Genomic DNA, 19,008 nt, shown 5'->3' with positions numbered 1-19,008 from the left:
GTGAGAGACGGATCGTTGTCAAGCGACGACAAAATTAAAATGATATCTTTTTATGATTAAAAACTGTATACTAGGTACTATATAGAAGTGTATAATACAATATCAAAGTAAATACAATATCTTATTTAATTAATAAAAATCAAGTTCAGTAGCGATTTGATGAAAAACTTTTTGAAACAAGGGAATTATGTCGTATTACACGAAGACAATAACTATTTAAATAGGATTTTTAAAAACTAACGTCTATCATAAAAAATTGTATTTTTCTTTATGCTAACGTGTTTAGTGTCAGATGGCTCCTACCTTTAATTTGCGATCTTTTTGTATGTTTTCCAAAGGGATTCTTCTCCTGTAAATAAATAAAGAAACCAAAATGAATAAATAAATCGAAGGAAATAAATAAAAGACTAACATATAATCATAAATAATTCTACGCTCAACATAGAAACAGTTGCGTCTTTTTTTTGTGAATTTTAAGTCCCGACGCTTTCTTGAAATTGTCGACGCACTCGAGTTTTCTCTTTACGTAATCAAGAGTTGCCGGAATGATTTACGTAATGCATGCTTTTGAACGGCACACACGACGCCGAGTGTATCCGTAACCGAATCCAGTAAGAACGCAAACTACAAACCGATGGCAGTGTCATAACAGGCAAATGGAGGATCTGTCGCGGCAAGTTGGATCGAAAGTTTGATCGCCGCGCTGTAAAAATCTGCATTTAACATCGAAACTCCATCACCGCAAACTTCTGTACAATCCCAAGTTCGCAAGTTTCCCGTTCGATTCCGATCGTTGTGTTTCTCAAGCACCAAGAGGGATTCGGTGGAACTTCGATACGATTGAACTCTCGTTGCGCGTGAGGCGAGCATATGGACGGATCAGGGATACCTCGAGAGACGTTCGAGAAATCCATTCTCGACTCCGAAATTCAGTATTTCATCGGAACTACGGCTTTTAGCTTGGCACGTCGAGAATTCCCGAAAAAATGCCGAGAAACATAATTGAAATTCTGACGGCCTGGGCGCGATACTGCTTCGAGGTATTCGAATATGCGAATGCGAAGCCTTTCGGAACTTACAAGACATTTCCATTTCGCAGTGACATTAGTAAAGATTTTTATCGAAACGTAAACTTGAAAGCAATAATGCAATTTCTTATAATGCTGTTTAGACGATTGTATGACAATTAGAACTGGAACTGTTATTAATTTGGATTAAAGACAATTTTTTACAATAGTATGCTTTGATATTTTTAACTCGCTTGAAATTGTGCAAAATCAAAGTTGTTTGTTCAAAGAAACAGCACTGCAAAACGTAATCTTTTGTTCTCCATCGAAATCCATTGTGTTTGAGAACTGTGTATATATATTTCGTTTCGAGAGATTTGGACTTTTGCATTCGAGCGTATTCAAAAGTATTTGTCTATTATAGGACAAAATATTTTACAAATCGTATCTGAGACAAAAATTCTTTCACAATATCCGAACATAGACGACTGTAACATGAAACAAATGAAAATCACAATTTTTTTGTTTTCACGACCTACACCATTTTCAATTACGTCACTTATATGTATAAGACTGGAACGTGTAAATCACGACCAGCAGTATTAAGCATCGAAAAAAGGTAATCGAACACCATAAACGCGCAAAGATCCCGTCTAATGATAAACTTGTGTCGAGGACAGAATAATATTGTTACTGGATAGTGAGACTCTCGCGAAATAGCATTGGCAGAAAAATGTCTCCGAGACCGAAGTTTGTCAGGGAGGTCCGAGGTGTCATTGGAGGCGGGTGTATGGTATCGATCGACCCTGGCGGAGTTTAATTTACCGAGACCACGGGTAAACAATTAAAAGGAGTGGGTATATAGTGAACGGAGGAACGAGCGTCTGCTGAATGGCTCTCCGAGTACCACGGGGCGGAACTAATAACATCGGGAACCGATAAACGCGAGTTACGACGTCTGGTTAACATTCCGCGGGCGACTTACCTCGCTCGGAAGAACATTCTTCCTCGTCGATCTATTCTAGTACCAGATCAAGATCCTACATTAGGTAGCACGCGAACTACCTACGTGCCTAATGTCTCCGTTCAGTTATTCGTGGTAAGAAGGCTGCACGAAGACCACGGACCGGCTAATGATACGGCCGATTCGACTCGCGTTGCCTAGAAACGTTTCATTCTCGAATCAATGGCTATAACTTCCAGTCGCGGGATCGATATCATCAAATTTCGCAACTATTATTGTTGTCTCCCTTTCCTACTAGATATTGGGTTGGCAACTAAGTAATTGCCGATTTGTTCAATGAAATAAATAATTTCTTTTTACTTGGAACGAAGTTTAATCTGTAATGTATTTTCCATTTTGTTCGATGACCTTTTGCCGTCTCTCCGACAACTTGAAAATTCCACGCTCGCAGAAGGTCTGATCCTTCCGCAAAGTATTATACATATTTCACCTATAAAAAGATTTACAACTGTCAATCGTGAATAAAAAATATACGAACCTAAAATAAAACAGTTCGCTTACGATAATATTATCCGGGGAATTAGACGAAAATCATTTGGACAAACATCCAGCTTACATATTCACCGGTCAGATCACCTTATCAAGGTTCTACCTCGATGTTCTCCTTTGTATTGGGTTGGCAACTAAGTAATTGCCGATTTGTTCAATGAAATAAATAATTTCTTTTTACTTGGAACGAAGTTTAATCTGTAATGTATTTTCCATTTTGTTCGATGACCTTTTGCCATCACTCCGACAACTTGAAAATTCCACGCTCGTAGAAAGTCTGATCCTTTTCGGGCAACAACTGAGTTAAGTGAGATTTTACAGCGTCATCATCATTCAAAGTTTTACCACAAAGGGAGTTGTCCAGGGATCGAAATAAGTGGTAATCCGATGGCGCGAGATCAGAGCTATATGGTGGGTGTGACATCAATTCCCAACCAATATCCATCAATTTTTGCCGAGTGAACAAAGACGTGTGCGGCCTAGCATTGTCCTGCTGGAAAATGACACCTTTACGATTGACCAATTCTGCTCGCTTTTCCTTGACCGCTGCATTCAATTTGTCCAGTTGCCAACATTCGCGGATAATAAAAAATAACATAATAATAATAATAATAATAATTTTATAATATAACATTTACGGATATCATAAAAATGGGAGTGAGAGGTATCTATAACTGAAATCGGCAATTACTTAGTTGCCAACCCAATATGAAACGTGCAAAGAGTCAACACCGAAGTTTTCACTCTCAAACAACCCAATTTGGTAAATTTTGCTTTCCGGTGCAGATAATAAAAAATAACACAAAAATAATAATAATAATAATTGTATGATATATAACATTTACGGATATCATAAAAATGGGAGTGAGAGACATCTATAACTGAAATCGGCAATTACTTAGTTTCCAACCCAATATATAATATCAGTCGTATATCGTTTCAACTCGTTGATGTACCATTTTCTTCGTAGCTACTGCGATTAAAAATTTTTCGATTGCAATAATTTCTTAGAAGGGAAAGGAAATTGATGCATATTGTGTGCCTAAATTTGCTCGAGTGCTTAAATATTGATCACAAGAGATTTAAATTTCATTCCAATTTTAAAGGACAGAATAACATTTGTACTCAATAAGTTATTACTAGAAAATTGGCAATTACTTAGTTGCGAACCCAATACATGGACGATATTTTCCCAAAAGAAATCGCTGAATTTCATCGTGCATTCGTCGCCGCGAAAGTGCTTCTTCAATTTGTGCGGTGTGCTATGTTTGCGACGTGGAATCGACATTTTTATACTTGTTTCGAATGCACAATTTTCAAAATTCGTTTCTCAATCGCTCCGGCTGGCAAGGGTTTTGCGAAAACATCGTAAAATGTTTTCTGTTTGACAGTGAACCTTGTCGTATCGATGAAAATGTCCGAGCGATTTTTATACGTTTAATGAAATTTGTTGAATTTCGCCGTAAATGTATCTTGATGATCTCGATAATCGTAAATAAACAAATTTGGTACGTGTAAAAAGGACGCGTCCCGTAAACCATCTATTAAAATTGTTCTACTGTTAACCCTTTGCACTCGAGACTGTTTCAACTCCAAAATGAAGGCATTTGTTTCAACCTACACTATTTCCATTCGGTATGATTGTTTTTATTTGGTACAGTATGAAATCGAACATATGTGCTTATAGAAGACTTCTATTATTCGACGATTTATCGAACACAGACAAATTGAATAACGTGAACATTCTTCCGAAAATAGTGTAGCAATTTTTAGCGTCGCTTCAGAGTCGACACTCGAGCGCAGAAGGTTAAAAGTTATGGAGTCCCGCCGCAGGAAATAATGAAATTGTTGGGTATCGGTGCTTATACATAAGCAAGGAACTCAAACTGTTATTTTAGAGCAAAATAGTATTTGATTTAGTTAACAGAAACAAGGTGAGTAGAAGATGCGAAAGAATAGGATAAGGAGACAACCGAGTAAAGGCAATTACTCTTGCGATGGCTGTCGTTCGACTGACTAGGCAGCGTAGTTTTTCTTTCTAAAATTGCCAGGGGCACAGGATAAACACATGCAAGTGATTGTCCTTACCCTGTGCATTTATTGCCCTGGCAGCGTCGTCTCCGACTCGAACGTCGCATCAGTGATCCGACCTATAAGTGTACGACCCTCCGAGGGTCATACCGCAAGATATAATAAAACTAGAATCTAAGCATGCATTTAACAAATACTTAAAACTATATAGTCATTTCAATAGAAATAAACTTCTTAGTTCAAGCATCAGGTTGTAATGAAAACAATGAAAGGTCTAAATGTATATTCAGTCTCGTCATTGTTACGAAGCAGCGCGCGTTTCGTTACTCGGTTGGTTTATTGTTAAATCGACGTCGCTCTGGTTTTCGTTCGAAACGCGTCTAAAAATAACGGCATCGCGAAATGTAGCTTTTGTGGCGTTAATTTGGCTCGTTGGCGCAGGATCGCGCGAAGACGTCGCGAGTTGAAGGGATTCGCTGATTCGGTATCACGTTGAGTAGAGCACAAAAGAGTCCCGCTGCCAACAAGAGCGTCCTCTTTCCGATTTTGGAGGCAGCCCCGGGCCGCGCGTCGAGGCGCAGTCATTTTTCATACTGAACGTCCGACTCACGTCGTCGACGACTACATTATCGCCGGATCAAATTTACGAGCGTGTAACGAAATTCGAGAACGATCCGTCTGCTCTCGGCGCGTTCGCCTCTCTTTTTTCGTCGATTTGTGCTCGGAGTCCGTCCGTCTGTTACAAGGCTGGTAACCAAGGAGCCGAAGGATGGTCCGGGAGCCACGTTCCTTGGTGACGAAATTATCGTGGGCCCGCGCACCGGTGTCGTTTATTTCCCCAGGGCGGGAACGAGTAGGTACGTATTCCGCTCTTAACGAGATTATTGTCGGCTGGGCGCGGACGTGCCGGCCGATGCGTATCGATATACCCGATCACGGTGCGTTTCTCGCATTCCCGCTCTTCGTACGCGCCTTTCCGCTCCGCGTTTCGACGGCTCCCTTTAACGAGAGGACTTTCTCGATCGCCGGCGAACCGGACAATAACAGCTCCTCTCGTCGACACGCTCGGAAAAATCCCGTTATCCGACACACAACCGCCTCTTATCCGTCGTAGATCAACGATTTTTTTTCGTTATAAACGGGAACCGGTGGCGACCGCAGGAGCGGGAGCTCGAAATTTCACGTTTAATTAACGCACCGAGTTACGATTCGAGAACCGGCGCTGCCGCTGTCCAAACGGATACCTACGGCCACTGATGGCTGGCAGTAATAATTAACAACAACTTCGCTCGCCGCGGACTGGTTAAGCCCCCTCTCGCGGCCCACGTCGCCGAGATAAATCGACCGGTGGAAATTGGTACGGCCGAACGAATTGTAATATGATATTTCGTTGTGTTTGCAACCGCTGCTCCGATTTTATGCATTCTACTCCGGTCTGCGCTTCTACTCCGCGCAAATGATCGCGCGGATCATACTTCGATGCGAATGTTCGCGCAAACGATCATTTAATAATGCCTCGGTTTGTTAACGATAGAAATATCGGTACTCGAATTGTATTGTTTCAAGAATTAGTATTGATAAAAGTTAATATTTTATAAATCCCGTGGAATCGTTCCAAATTTTGCAGGCTACGATTGGAAAAACTGTTAAGGCCTTCTTGTGGAAATTTATTAAACTATCCATGTTGTTGTATACACATATGTTACAGTCGCATGAAATGTTGATATAAGTACACTCTAATTCTTATACGATTCAAAAGTTAGTCATTTTCCGGTGGCAGCACTTTTGGTGTTGATTTTCTGTATATAAGTATTTGGAAGATTAAAAAAAAAAAGAATACAGAGTGAAGAGATTTATTCGTTCATTAGAATATGAAACACGGTATTCCTGATACAAAGAAATGATAATATCCTTAATATCCTTTATTGTAAATAAAATGCCGCGACGCGAGAGAAATGGTGTAATTCGCAACAATATTATATCTGCAAAACCTTAATTATTAAATATTTTTCTACATGCAAGTCAATGTTAAAATTCTGAAAGAAATAGGTGAAAAGTAGTCCTGGATGTCAAGTTCCGTCCTAATTTGGAGAATATTGGCAAGTAAAAGGTACGATCATGTTAGAATGAAAATAACGAGAACCGCAAATGCGCATTGTAACGTGAATTTATAGGCAATGGAAGTTCATGAAGTAGCTTGATCGTGATAAATAAATATTAAATTGGCGTTTACGCGTGTTAGAGATTATGTAACCGATCCAATTGGTAATCAAATGTCTGGAAAGCTGAATTTACGGCTTGACCTTTAGGATATATGTAAAACGTGTAGATCAGTGTTCGACGAATACTAATTTCGCAAGTTTTATTTCTTCGTATCAGGAATACTGCGTTTCATATTCTAATGAACGAATAAATCTCTTCAATCTGTATTCTTTTCTTTTTTAATCTTTCAAATACTTATATACAGAAAATGAACACCAAAAGTGCTACCACCGGAAAATGACTAATTTTTTGAATCGTATAAGAATTAGGGTGTACTTATTAACATTTCATGCGACTGCAACATTTGTGTATACAACAACATAGATAGTTTAATAAATTTCCACAAGAAGGCCTTAACAGTTTTTCCAATCGTAGCCTACAAAATTTGGAACGATCCCACGGGATTTATAAAATATTAATTTTTATCGATACTCTCTCTCTCTCTCTCTCTCTCTCTCTCTCTATATATATATATATATATATATATATATATATATATATATATATATAATTCTTGAAATAATATAATTCGAATACCGATATTTCTATCGTTAACCCCTTGCCGTACTTTGACGAGTCCGAGTCATCATGAAAATTTCTGTTATTAACTCATCGAGTATAGATGTTATTTTGTCCTTTAAAATTGCAATAAAATTCTATTCTTTTGTCGTCAATATTTAAGCATTCAAGTAAATTCAGGTGCACAATAAGCATTAATTCCTTTTTCTTTCTAAGAAATTATTAGAATCGAAAAATTTCGAATCGCAGTAACTGCGAAGAAAATGGTATGTCAAGGGGTTAATAAACCGAGGCATTATTAAATGATCGTTTGCGCGAACATTCGCATCGAAGTATGATCCGCGCGATCATTTGCGCGGAGTAGAAGCGCAGACCGGAGTAGAATGCATAAAATCGGAGCAGCGGTTGCAAACAACGAAATATCATATTACAATTCGAAGCGGTTAAACATCGATTATTTTAACAAACGTGCAGTTCAAGGATTCGTTCACTGCACAGATATCACCCGACTCGATTTCTGTAAATCCGCATCACACTCTTCGAACAAAAAACTAACGAACGGAGAATAATCGATAAAATTGAAAGCCCGATCGAACTTTCATTCGTCCAGCATAAAATGATCGATATCAGCTGTCCGTGCAGACGCACGAACATTATCGCATCGCGCGTAATAACGTCGCAGCTCCCCCTCAAAAAATATTCAATTACGTCTAACGTCCCTCGATCGTCGAGCAGATCGTCGAAGTCGCTTCACCCGGAAGGGACGCCATCCCGCGATGGTGCGGCGCGTCGCAATAATTACGTATATCGCTGAGGGAGCAGAGAGGAGCAGAGAGAAGCAGAGAGGTGCCGAGAGGGTGCAGGGGGAGGCGGGGGTTTAAGTGCCACGCAACCCCGTCCCCGCCATTTCCTCGCAATTCCCGTGGCATCGGATTTCGCGATAGGACCCGGCCCGCCGATAACAGCAACCGGGGAACGTCGTGGCACCGAGCAATCATGCCTCGTCCTACCAGGAAGACCGGTGCCTCTGTCTTCGCGATCGTCTTCGTGATCTTCGGCCATGCAGAGGCGACGCGACGCGACGCGACGCGACGGGACGCGCGCGAGCGAAACACAACAGCCGCGGCGAGAAGATGGCTCCGTCAAGCAGACGCGACAATAAAGCTAATTGTGGCCCTAACGTGAGAAAGCCTGGCCGTGCGTTCGTATACGAGAGATTTCAATTACGTCTCGTTATGCCGGCAGATGGGCATAATAGTCCTAGCGTTGGCTGGCCGCCGCGCCGCCAAGTCGACACTTTAGGCGGACCCGGCAGAACGAGCCGGAACGCCTACGACCTGATAACCGAGCCTCCAAGCTGCTCCGCCACGGCAATAACCGGGGAAAACGGTGACAGATAAGAATGGCATTTCGCGGGAAAACTATTTGGATTTACTGCCGCTCGTTTGTTCCCTCCTCTCTATACGATTCTATTAGCTGTTCCTGGTAGCTTTTTGCTAGCCAGCAACGTGCCACCGCCGCCGCTGCCGCCGCCGCCGCGAGTGCTCCACTTCGCAGATAAACGCGTCGTGAATCATGCGTGCGTTGTCGGATGTTGGTACGACCCGTTCAACAAATCGGCGACGTCTAGCTTCTATGTGTGTTCTGGACAAATGCCTCGCGGCTGAGAAATATTTAATCAGTTCGGTGAAGTACCGGTTTGCCACTTCTACTGCATCAAATATGAGAGCACGAATGTTTAGGCGCGTAGCGGACATTATTTTTATTCTATTACTTATCTTTATTCCATTTTTATTCTATTTATTATATCTATGTTTATAAATCATTTTCTTTTTTATATTGATAGCAAAGTTGGAAATATTCAGCAAGGATCGAGTTATTTTCCATCGTGCGCGTTTGAAATTAACTCGCCTGTCTTAAAAAGAATGATAAGACAATTGTATTAGGTCTACCGGAAAGCAAGACTTTTGGATGCAAGACGATGCAGTTTAATTAATTTCCATTAAAGTGAATTAATAAAATCGGAATCGCATCAAACGCGACATTTAATTAGGAAATATTGTTTGTATACTTGATTTGATACCAATCAAGAATAATTCTGAGCGACACTTTAAAAAGGTTCAAAAGTTCCAACAAATTCATATAGGTGACACTAGCTTCCAAAATTCATTTTTATTGTAATATATTAGGTCTACCGGAAGGTTCTGTCCGTTTTTTAATCGAAATATAACACAATTTTCACACATTTAATAATATTTATTGTAGAATATACTTTCCATCGTTGCTTACGACTTCTTGCCAGCGTGATGGCAACTTGTAAATGCCATTTTTAAAAAATGATTTATCTTTAGAGGCAAAGAACTCAACTAGTGCTTGCTTGACATCAGCTTCAGTTTTGAATTTTTTTTCCTGTAAAAAGTTTTGCAAAGAGAGAAACAAGTGATAATCGGAGGGTGCTAGGTCTGGGGAGTATGGTGGATGCGACAGAATTTCCCAGCCTAGCTCTGCGATTTTCCGACGAGTCGCCAAAGCAGCATGTGGTCTGGCATTATCATCGGTAGCCATGTTTTCACGATCGCGTCTCGCTTAATAATGACACGAGACATCTTTGTTTCAGTCTATTTAGGAGAGTACATGTGTGTAAATGCAATGAGAAAGAGAGATAGTCATATATGCCTCAAATCAACATGTGCATATGGATTGAAATTTGAAGTGACACTATCGGACAGAACTTTCCGGTAGACCTAACAGATGCATGATCTAGAGTGTTGATTTTCGTACTGAACAAGAATCCAGCCATTTTCATCAGAATTACGTAAAATCCGCGGTTTTATAAATTATTATACCGCGAGTGTTTATGTAAATGCATGAAAATAGGTAAAAAGAACAAAACAGTGAAACCAGGATAGTCTCATAAATTTTCTTTTGCATATTCACGCTCCAGGGAAGACCGCTAAACAAAACACAATTTCATAAATCTTCAATAAAGGTTTTTCTTATTTAACTTTGAACCTATTAAATAAATTAACAGGGAACATAAATTTGGATTTAATTACACCCATAAAAGTGCCCTCCACACAAACATCTCCATCGCATTTATAATAAAAGCACACTCCATTTCCCACGAGAGAATCTAATAGCATATCCTTATATTAGCGCTTCTGAAAAATTGTGGAACATTCATTTCCAGGGTGTAATGGTGTTTTTAATCCTTAATGACATCCAGGTTCTGCAGGGGGAATGGAAGAAACCGCGAGTACGGAGATTATTCTTGCTCGGAATTCCTTAATGTTCGACTCGTTTATTAATGCCTCTTAATTAGTTCCCGGCAGAGTCGCATGTCTTCTTTCGAGCCGGGTCTACGTAATTTAGTATCCTACACATAATTACAAAGTAGTCCGAGGAGCATTTACCTTGGAAAAGGAAAAGAACAGCGAACTCGTCCGGACGTGCTGCTCAATCTCGCAGAAAGTTGACAGACCCATCCGTCTTGATAACTGCGATCCCTCGCGTAACGAATTCTTGCGGGCCCCGTGCCTGCTGCCGCGTATCTCGGGCCCGAATGATTTTCATTTCCAGTTCCGATCCCCGGCCATATTAGAGAACAGTTAATTATGCAACGATACGAGTGGGCGTATCGGACGATAGCCGGGACATAACCGCGGTACACTAATCGGCCGTGTACGACCGTCTCCTATCGATCGTTAAGGCGGCCTCGCAAAAAGGAAATGCCCGTAATTGCGCGTTTCGAGTGCTCTAAATGACGCTCCGCCGCGCCGGACCCTGCTAAATCCCGGCGGAGAATGTCCGAGCGCGAGCGAGAGAAATTGATACGTTATTCGTGGCACCGAGAAATATAATCAACGTATTTACCAGCACTGAAAAAGAAGCATCGCGCGAACAGCGTATTTATGCGCGGCTGCAAAAGCTTTAACGAGGCGCCTCCGGCCGCTGCGTACCGGGTGTACCCACGTAAAGTCGTATAATTCAAGAACGCCGCGGGTCTGAATAACCCTCGGCTCCAGCGAAATTCATTTTTCTTATTTCGAACGCCATCGGACTACTTATTACACGCGCTGGCGTAATAGGAAATCTGCATCATTCGGTCAAGGTGCTGCCGGACGTCTGCCGGAGCAATGAAGACGTTAATGCGCCGACGATTGTTCAAAATCAAAGTATAGCAACAGCTCAACGATGTTCAGTAAATTCTTCCTAATCGACGATCGACCTCCTCTTCCCAAATTGCCGATTTTTGTGTATAATCCGAGTGTCAGTTAGAAAGAATTTATTGTATCTGGGGTCTCTGTCTTATATGAATGTAAAGAATGTTTGATTTGCATGCTGGAGATTCGTCAATTTTCAAGGAGATACTGAAAGCTTCGGAATGCTGCCTTCGAAAATAATTCTATGAGAGACCTCATGGAAATTTCTTTAGTAGTATCTGCACCCTTGTGATCCTTATCATACTTTGACGAGTCTGACACACATACTATTTATGAATATTTCTATTAGTAATATGTTAACTAGTTAGCTATTGCAATTTCTTTGAAAAGTGAGTAAGTTACTGTACTTATACTTTCTTTAAATGCAACACTTTTTTAAAATATATGATTTTAAAATTTATAAAATATATAATTTAGAAATATATAAAATATATAATTTAAAAATTTATAAAATATATAATTTAAAAATATATAAAATATATGATTTAAACATTTATAAAATATATAATTTAAAAATATATAAAATATATAATTTAGAATATATAATTTAAAAATCTTGACGAGTATACTCGTCAAAAACAGCCAACCGGTCAAGTATATATGAATGCCATCCCGTTTATTCAACACAAAAACTACCGAACACTAAAAATGACTAGATTATGTTTCTTTACAACGATAAGAATACTGAGTTTATTTAGATATTTCTTGAATTGTTAAGAATCGTAATAAATTTGATCCTCTTCGTACATGGATCAAAAAATGATCGAAACTAGACTCGATGCTTCAAGCGTAGCAACTATTGCCATCAAAATCTGACTTCTAATATTCCATAATTATTGCGTAAAACGTTTAATTTTACTTCGAATTTTACGATTTTGTATTTCGAACGGCGAAATATTTCACTGTGTTGCACTCGAAAAATTTAATTTTCTGCACAGAAAGCGAATTCCCAGGCCACTGTGCATTGTATCTGCGAAGAAAACGGTAGGCGCCCTCTAACTTTCGGCAGTTTTCACGTGGACAACAAAGGCGGGCGCCCAGGGGGCGAATTTCAGTCGAAATTGCCAACAATTACGATGTTTAAAACAGCAATCCCTAAGAGCGGCTGCGAACAATCCACTTAACGCGACTATTTAGCGACTCGGCTATTCATCACGGATTCTTTCACCCTCGACGAACGGTCCCGACTGTCTGCGCGAACTGCTTCGAAAAATTTGCCGGCAAGTTTCGCCGCGCACAACGAGCGATCCGCGAACTCCGTTAAAATTAATTAAGGCGGCGAGCAATTACCCAGAAATCGTTCCCTCTAGGTCGGTTCCGGCCCCCGTTGTTTTCAGCCACTTCGGATCTACACGATCGAGCTCTTTTCTCTTACGCGACACGGCTCGCGGCGCGGCGACGCGACGGCCAGAAATACGGTCTGTTGTCGGCGAATAAATTGTCGAACAAAAACCAGGATAAGGCTCCCCTCGATCTCGAGACCCTCGCCAGCCCGTGCATTGAGAGATCGGCCGTGTCCCCGTTTCTAGAGACACGTTAAATCTGTCATGAAAGAGGTTAAGGAGGATCGAGGGCCGCTTCTGCGTGTCCCGAGGATCGCGGGCTCCTTTTCTCGATCACCGACAAGATGCGTCACGATTTCGACAACGCGACCACGGACCGCGGCTTGATCGTTATTAATAGCCCCGGTTATTGTATTATCGCAGCTCGTCGCCTTTGTTGCAGCGCTTTCGTCTTCGACCGGTTACTCCGGCTGTATTTATCGCCGGCACTCGTTAAACCCGGATTCTTTTCTCGTTTGTTCCGTCCGTCGACCATCCTGGTTCAATTAAGATCTCTCGGGAGATAGCATTATACGTTTTGGTCGAATTGATCCTGCCATTTGCGATGTTTCGCACTTTTCTGGACCGCGCGTGCTTAGATTCGACGCGCAGTTGATCGATACTTTTACGAACGACTGTAATTGCTTATTTGATTGTAATGTTTAGTGCTACGATCTGCACCAAAATATCCAAAATATCATAATATATTATCGTGCACACACACGAAAGACTTTTAAAAATCTTTATGGTGTCTTTCAATACCATCTCAGATATCTTATTGATAATTTCAAACCAACCCTAATGTTTTTTTTTCCCAATCTTTTCGATCCAAAAGCTTAAGTGTATTAATGGATTTATCTGATAAATACACAAAAATTATTTCCTATGATACTTCTTCGTTTTCTGAAGACAATACATTAGTTTCTAGTTCCCGATTGAGTCCTTATCTCGGCTGTTTATATTTCGACCGATAGGGTCTGTGGATGCGAGGACGAGGTTCGCTTTGACTCTTTAAAATGAAGCCATAATTATAGTGAAAAGTGTTCTACAGTGTCTTAAATTAAATTTAAATTAATTAATTTCCAATATGTATGAATCAATAGCAAATGATGTGTAGCAAATTTTCAACCATAGAGTAAGATCTATGCTCAATTATGACAGAAATGATAAATAATTGAGGCTAAAATTGTACTCTGAACAGACAAAATACTACAGTCAAAAAGAAAATATTTTTTATTTAAATTATGTATAATCGATGTACACATTCGATGTCCTAGTTTAATTTATCATGTTTGTACTATTTCTCGTTTTCTCCGTGTCGCATTATACGTATTTGATCGTACTGTAGGAATTCTATCAATATTAATCAAAAATGCGAAAGCACAATATATTAAAATTAATTTTTAATTGCAATTGCCGGTCTGTGAGACCGCTGCTAATTACTTATTCATTCTTCTTAATTCACTCATTTCTCCTCAATCGAACTTGGATTCCTTTTGACGTGGAAAGTAAGAGCAAATGATTTTGATTTTTTATTCAACGCGTTTATATCAACAAACTTTATATCACAGACCGTTAATAGCTGTTGCGTAAGTTTTAATACTTAGTTAATGGTTAAATGAGCCGTTTATTTTGAATGTGGCATAAGTCACTTTACCGTAATGAAAAGTGGTGATTTTTTAATGTTTATACGAAATTATTTATACTGAGAAAAATATCAGTATCCTGAGATAACAAATACAAGTAAATCTTCTCGCAAACCCTTAAATATATCGACTTAAAAACAAAGTGACTTATGCCACTTTCAAAATAAACGGCTCATTTATTATCGCGTTAGTCATAAGACAAAGTTTGTTAGATACGGGGATACAAAAATTGTATTCCTATGCATTTGCACATTTATCGACCCATAAAATGCGAATATTTAATAATTATCTCATCTAACAAATTGAATTCCAGGAAGTAATTATAATTTTGTATTCGGATACGCTACTGCAAATACAAGTGTTTCTATTCTTATCAAACGAAGAATATGAAATGTTATTATATTATTATATTTCTTGAATACAAACTACAGACACACTTAACATTCTATAACACGATTAAATACAAATTACCACTTTCAAAATAAATGGCTCAAATGTTGTGTCCAGATCTGTCAAGACATTCAAAATCCATATCGTGGAAAAACTGGTTTCGTCATCACGTTTTCGCCGACGCTGTAAATTTGACCGAAACCTGTACAGAAAAATTGTTCGCACGAAACTACGGACGGCAGTAGTCTATCGCTGGGGTGGAGTCATGAACGGTCGCGTACGCGTTTCACGGTACGTGTCTTCGTGAGATGCTCGATAAAGGGTGGCAGGTGAACGAAAAAGACTGGGGGGCGTGGTGCAACACCGGCGGAAAAATTGGAAGCGACTTCGCCGGTCACAGCCGCCGACGATAACGCGGCGAGGAAGTCGAGTTTATTTTCATTTCTGCCGCTTTCCTGGTGGGCCTCTTCAACCTGTAGCTCTCCCGTCCTGTTTACTATTTAGATTACGTGCTGGCTGCGCGCCGATGACAAAACGTTCCGAACACGCTGCGGCTTGTCCCGGGAAATCTGCGTTCCGTTCTTCCACTCGTCGGATGTCTGCCCGAATGCAGCAAATTCTCGCGTAATGAATCGCTACAGTAATTTCTCCCTAATTCGCGCTCAGATTGCGCACAAAAGTCGACAATTTGGGAAGAGGAGATGCGATTATTCGCGCCTCGCGGCTCGTTTTTTATAGTTACCGATTGTCAACAACTATAAAAACGAAACTTCTTCGCGAATCATCCATTTTTGTGCGAATTAGGGAGAAATTACTGCATTTGCTGCCACCTCCGCAAGCTGCTCTCGGTTTCAATTTGGGTGAGAACGTGGAAAATAGGTTGCGGATCTGTTCATGCTTATCTTAAATGTGTGACTTTTTAAAACTGAACGAAGCACCGCGCCAAAAGTATAAACGTTGCACACACGATCTTCGGTATTCGGCTTGTGTGGTCGGTGACTATAGTCACTCGTCGTGTGTAGTAGGCACTTTTGTGTCCGGAAACTGTTCCTGTCCGTCGTGTGTAGGTGGCATATTGTGGCGGGCGACTATAGTCACCCTTCGTAACAAAAGTTTCGTAACAAACGTTAAAGTTTCTATTGTTGAAAATTATAGTTACATTATCGAACAGCAACATGCTAATAACAATACAATTGTCATAATAACAATATTGTTATTATTGTTATTATTATTTTAATAATATCTATAATAACAATATTGTTATTATTGCTATTATTATTTTAATAATATCTATAATAACAATATTGTTATTATTGTTATTATTATGTTAATAATATCTATAATAACAATATTGTTATTATTGTTATTATTGTATATTGTTACAATAACAATACATTACAATACAATCAGTTTGCAGGTCTAATGATAGAAATAAATCAGAAAAAATAGAAGAAAATGTGGTAACACTGAATCATCAATTCATTCAAATTGTTAACACTTCATCTACCGACAGTTTTTTCTGATAGCTCGTTTAAAATCGAAAATCAACAATTCAAATTATTGTTAAAACGTTAATCGGAAACTGCAATAATCTCATCCATCATCCATGAAATTATTTAAATTTACATAACGTAAAACGCTTCTCCGAAATTCTATTTTGAAACCGTTCAATCCCAGTTTCTTGCAATTGATTAATACAACATAACAGCGTTGTATAAAAATAGCTGCGCGTATTTCAGAATGAAACAACAGTAGGAACTATTAAAAAATATTCTGTTTATAGAGAAGATTTTCGGGGACGCGTTCGTTCGAGTTCGAAGTTCGAACAGATTTGAAGGTTAAACACGAAGCGAGGCAGCAATCATGGTCTCCATCGAGGCCGTGCGTGACTCGAAACAAACTTTCGATTGGTCCACGGGCGAAAGTATTGATTTTCCGAAGATCGCCACTAATCTTGAACGTCAGGTGAATTACAGGGGTTTCCCTCTTGCTCCTCCACCGGCACGGCGGAGTTCTCCGTTTTATCGCCCGAACGACTGCTCGATTTTCGAGCGTACGAATCGACAAATCGAATTCTAGCTGTTTGTTCGTCGAAGCCCTGCGCTCGCCTCCTCGGCTCCTTCTTCCTTTTTCTCGGGCTCTGTACACAGGTCCGCGCTCCAACACGCCATTCCACGAGTCTCTCTGTGTGTAAGTCCGTGTGCCGCGGAAGAATGGACAGGTACGATTCAATTTGAAAAAACGGAACAACCAAGGCGTCGCCCTCTCGCACGCGGGGGAAACAATATTTTAACCGGCGAGAAGGGGCGCCGTGGAACCCTTCGACGGCCGTCCCCTTTGCGGAGCAAGACGAAAACGCGTTCGAAACAATAACAGCAAACACGAGCGAAAGGCTTTTGATGGAAGCAATCGTTCGCTTTCGGGAGACCCGACCGCTTGAAAATGCACAATGTGCCTTTACGGCAGGACGGCCCCCGCTCGTAGAAATTCTGCCGTCGGCGGAACGTCGCGAAAAATATTTTATTGTTCGGTAACCAAGCACGGACACCGAAACGACGCTTACGCGCCCGTTTCTAGGCCCGTAGTTTACTTCGATGCCTCGTTTCTTTCCCACCAGGGGCACCGATCGTAAAATTTGCCAACATCGCGAGAATGTCCCCGTTCGAACGTAACCAACGCGTCGGCCCCGTTCGTTTCCCTTCGATATGACACACGCCGGCTCCGCCGTCGACTTGTCCTCTTATCGTTAAATAGAATCGATACCGTGTTGCGCCCATAAGGTTACCGGTCACGCCCCTGCAGGTTACTGCACCCACCGACCGACCAGAAGCGGTCGTTAAATCTTTTCGCGAATATCGGCCGGTTATTGTGTGCTTCGTCGCGCCAGGCCAAGCCGAGCCGAGCCGAGCCGAGCCGCGACTAGTCGCTCGATGACTCCGCGATTCGCGTGCGCTGATATCGGATGATGCACGCTGCTCGTTAATGTCAACTCCGCTCCCGCGATTCCTCCCCTCCTACGCCGACCTTATTTGTCCCGATCGACCGCACTCCCGGTGTCACTGCTGCAAGCTTTTTAGCTCACAGGGTGTGAAGAAACGTAGCGACGTGCCCTGACTTTGACGAACGGTACCGATATCTCTCTAAGTTAATTTAACACGAGTTTTGCGGAGCCCGTCAAACCGATGGATCGCTAATTTTTTCATTTACGAGCATTCGTATCGTAGAGATACATTTATGAGTTATTCATTCAATTTGTATTGTAGCGGCACACGGTCGGCGACCGTAATAACCATAAAACTGTCCGCTTGCAGATGTCAAGGGTTCGACGGAGAGAAAACGTCCTTGACGTTTGCAAGAACCGGAAATTCCTTTGTCTCTTTATTTTTTATCACTACCAGATGTACGGCATGCCTGGTCGCGGAGAAAGCCGCCGGCCGCGTACCGCTACCTGGCCGAACGGCCAGCGCGCCCCTACAGCGAGTCTCCCAAAAAAGGCGTGGCCTTTTTGGGGGACGTAATATAAATATCAGTCAGTCAGTCGGTACTAGTTAGTTTAGTTTTTCATGTCCCCTCAGTATGTTACTTACGGTAAATGTTACGATAACACTCGTTAAAAATCAGAATAAATGTCTTATTGCTACTTATATAAACTGATATAAAACAGCTGTTTTTTTGTGCTCCGTAAATTTAGCGTTAAGAAAGCTTCGGTGAAAACTCCATCCTTGAATTTACTTTTAATCATGTGGTTTCCATGGTTGATTTGGGGGAATGATGGTCGAGTCAAAAAGAAATAACTGCTGTCTGTCGACCAACCGCAAACAATCCACGAAGATAAAGTAGCGTAGCACTGCCACGAATGGGACACTTCTATATTTAGGACAAGATAACAAAGAAGCTAAACATTCGAGAGATCAGTTGTTTTACTATTAGAATGCATACTGTCGATGTTCGATGCATTCTGTCGAGTTTCTCCTACGTTGACTTGCTTTGTTTTCAATTTGATTAAAAAGTGCATTTTGTACCATTCGTCAACTGGTTGCACTGAATGGGACAGTGTAATAAAATAGAGTAATTTTGTCATTAATCTTAAAGTAC

At 40.8% G+C, this 19,008-nt stretch overlaps 1 protein-coding gene across 3 annotated transcripts in view; it reads right to left on the bottom strand.

Annotated features, from left to right (window-relative positions):
* The window catches only part of LOC117221507 (discoidin domain-containing receptor 2), a 251,007-nt gene that overhangs the window by 177,646 nt on the left and 54,353 nt on the right, over positions 1-19,008 (bottom strand). For 2 of the 3 annotated variants that reach the window (XM_076523249.1, XM_033472532.2), the window contains exon 2: positions 304-349. The exons of the other annotated variant lie outside the window; for it this stretch is intronic. The gene's annotated coding sequence lies outside the window, so the exon portion shown is untranslated. The remainder of the gene's footprint in view (positions 1-303; positions 350-19,008) is intronic. 3 annotated transcript variants of the gene reach the window in all.

The sequence above is a fragment of the Megalopta genalis genome, chromosome 1 (assembly GCF_051020955.1).
Source record: "Megalopta genalis isolate 19385.01 chromosome 1, iyMegGena1_principal, whole genome shotgun sequence".
In the NCBI taxonomy this organism is placed as follows: Eukaryota; Metazoa; Arthropoda; class Insecta; order Hymenoptera; family Halictidae; genus Megalopta; species Megalopta genalis.
The sequence above is the reverse complement of the archived record's forward strand: the minus strand, read 5'-3'. Positions and strand labels throughout refer to the sequence as shown.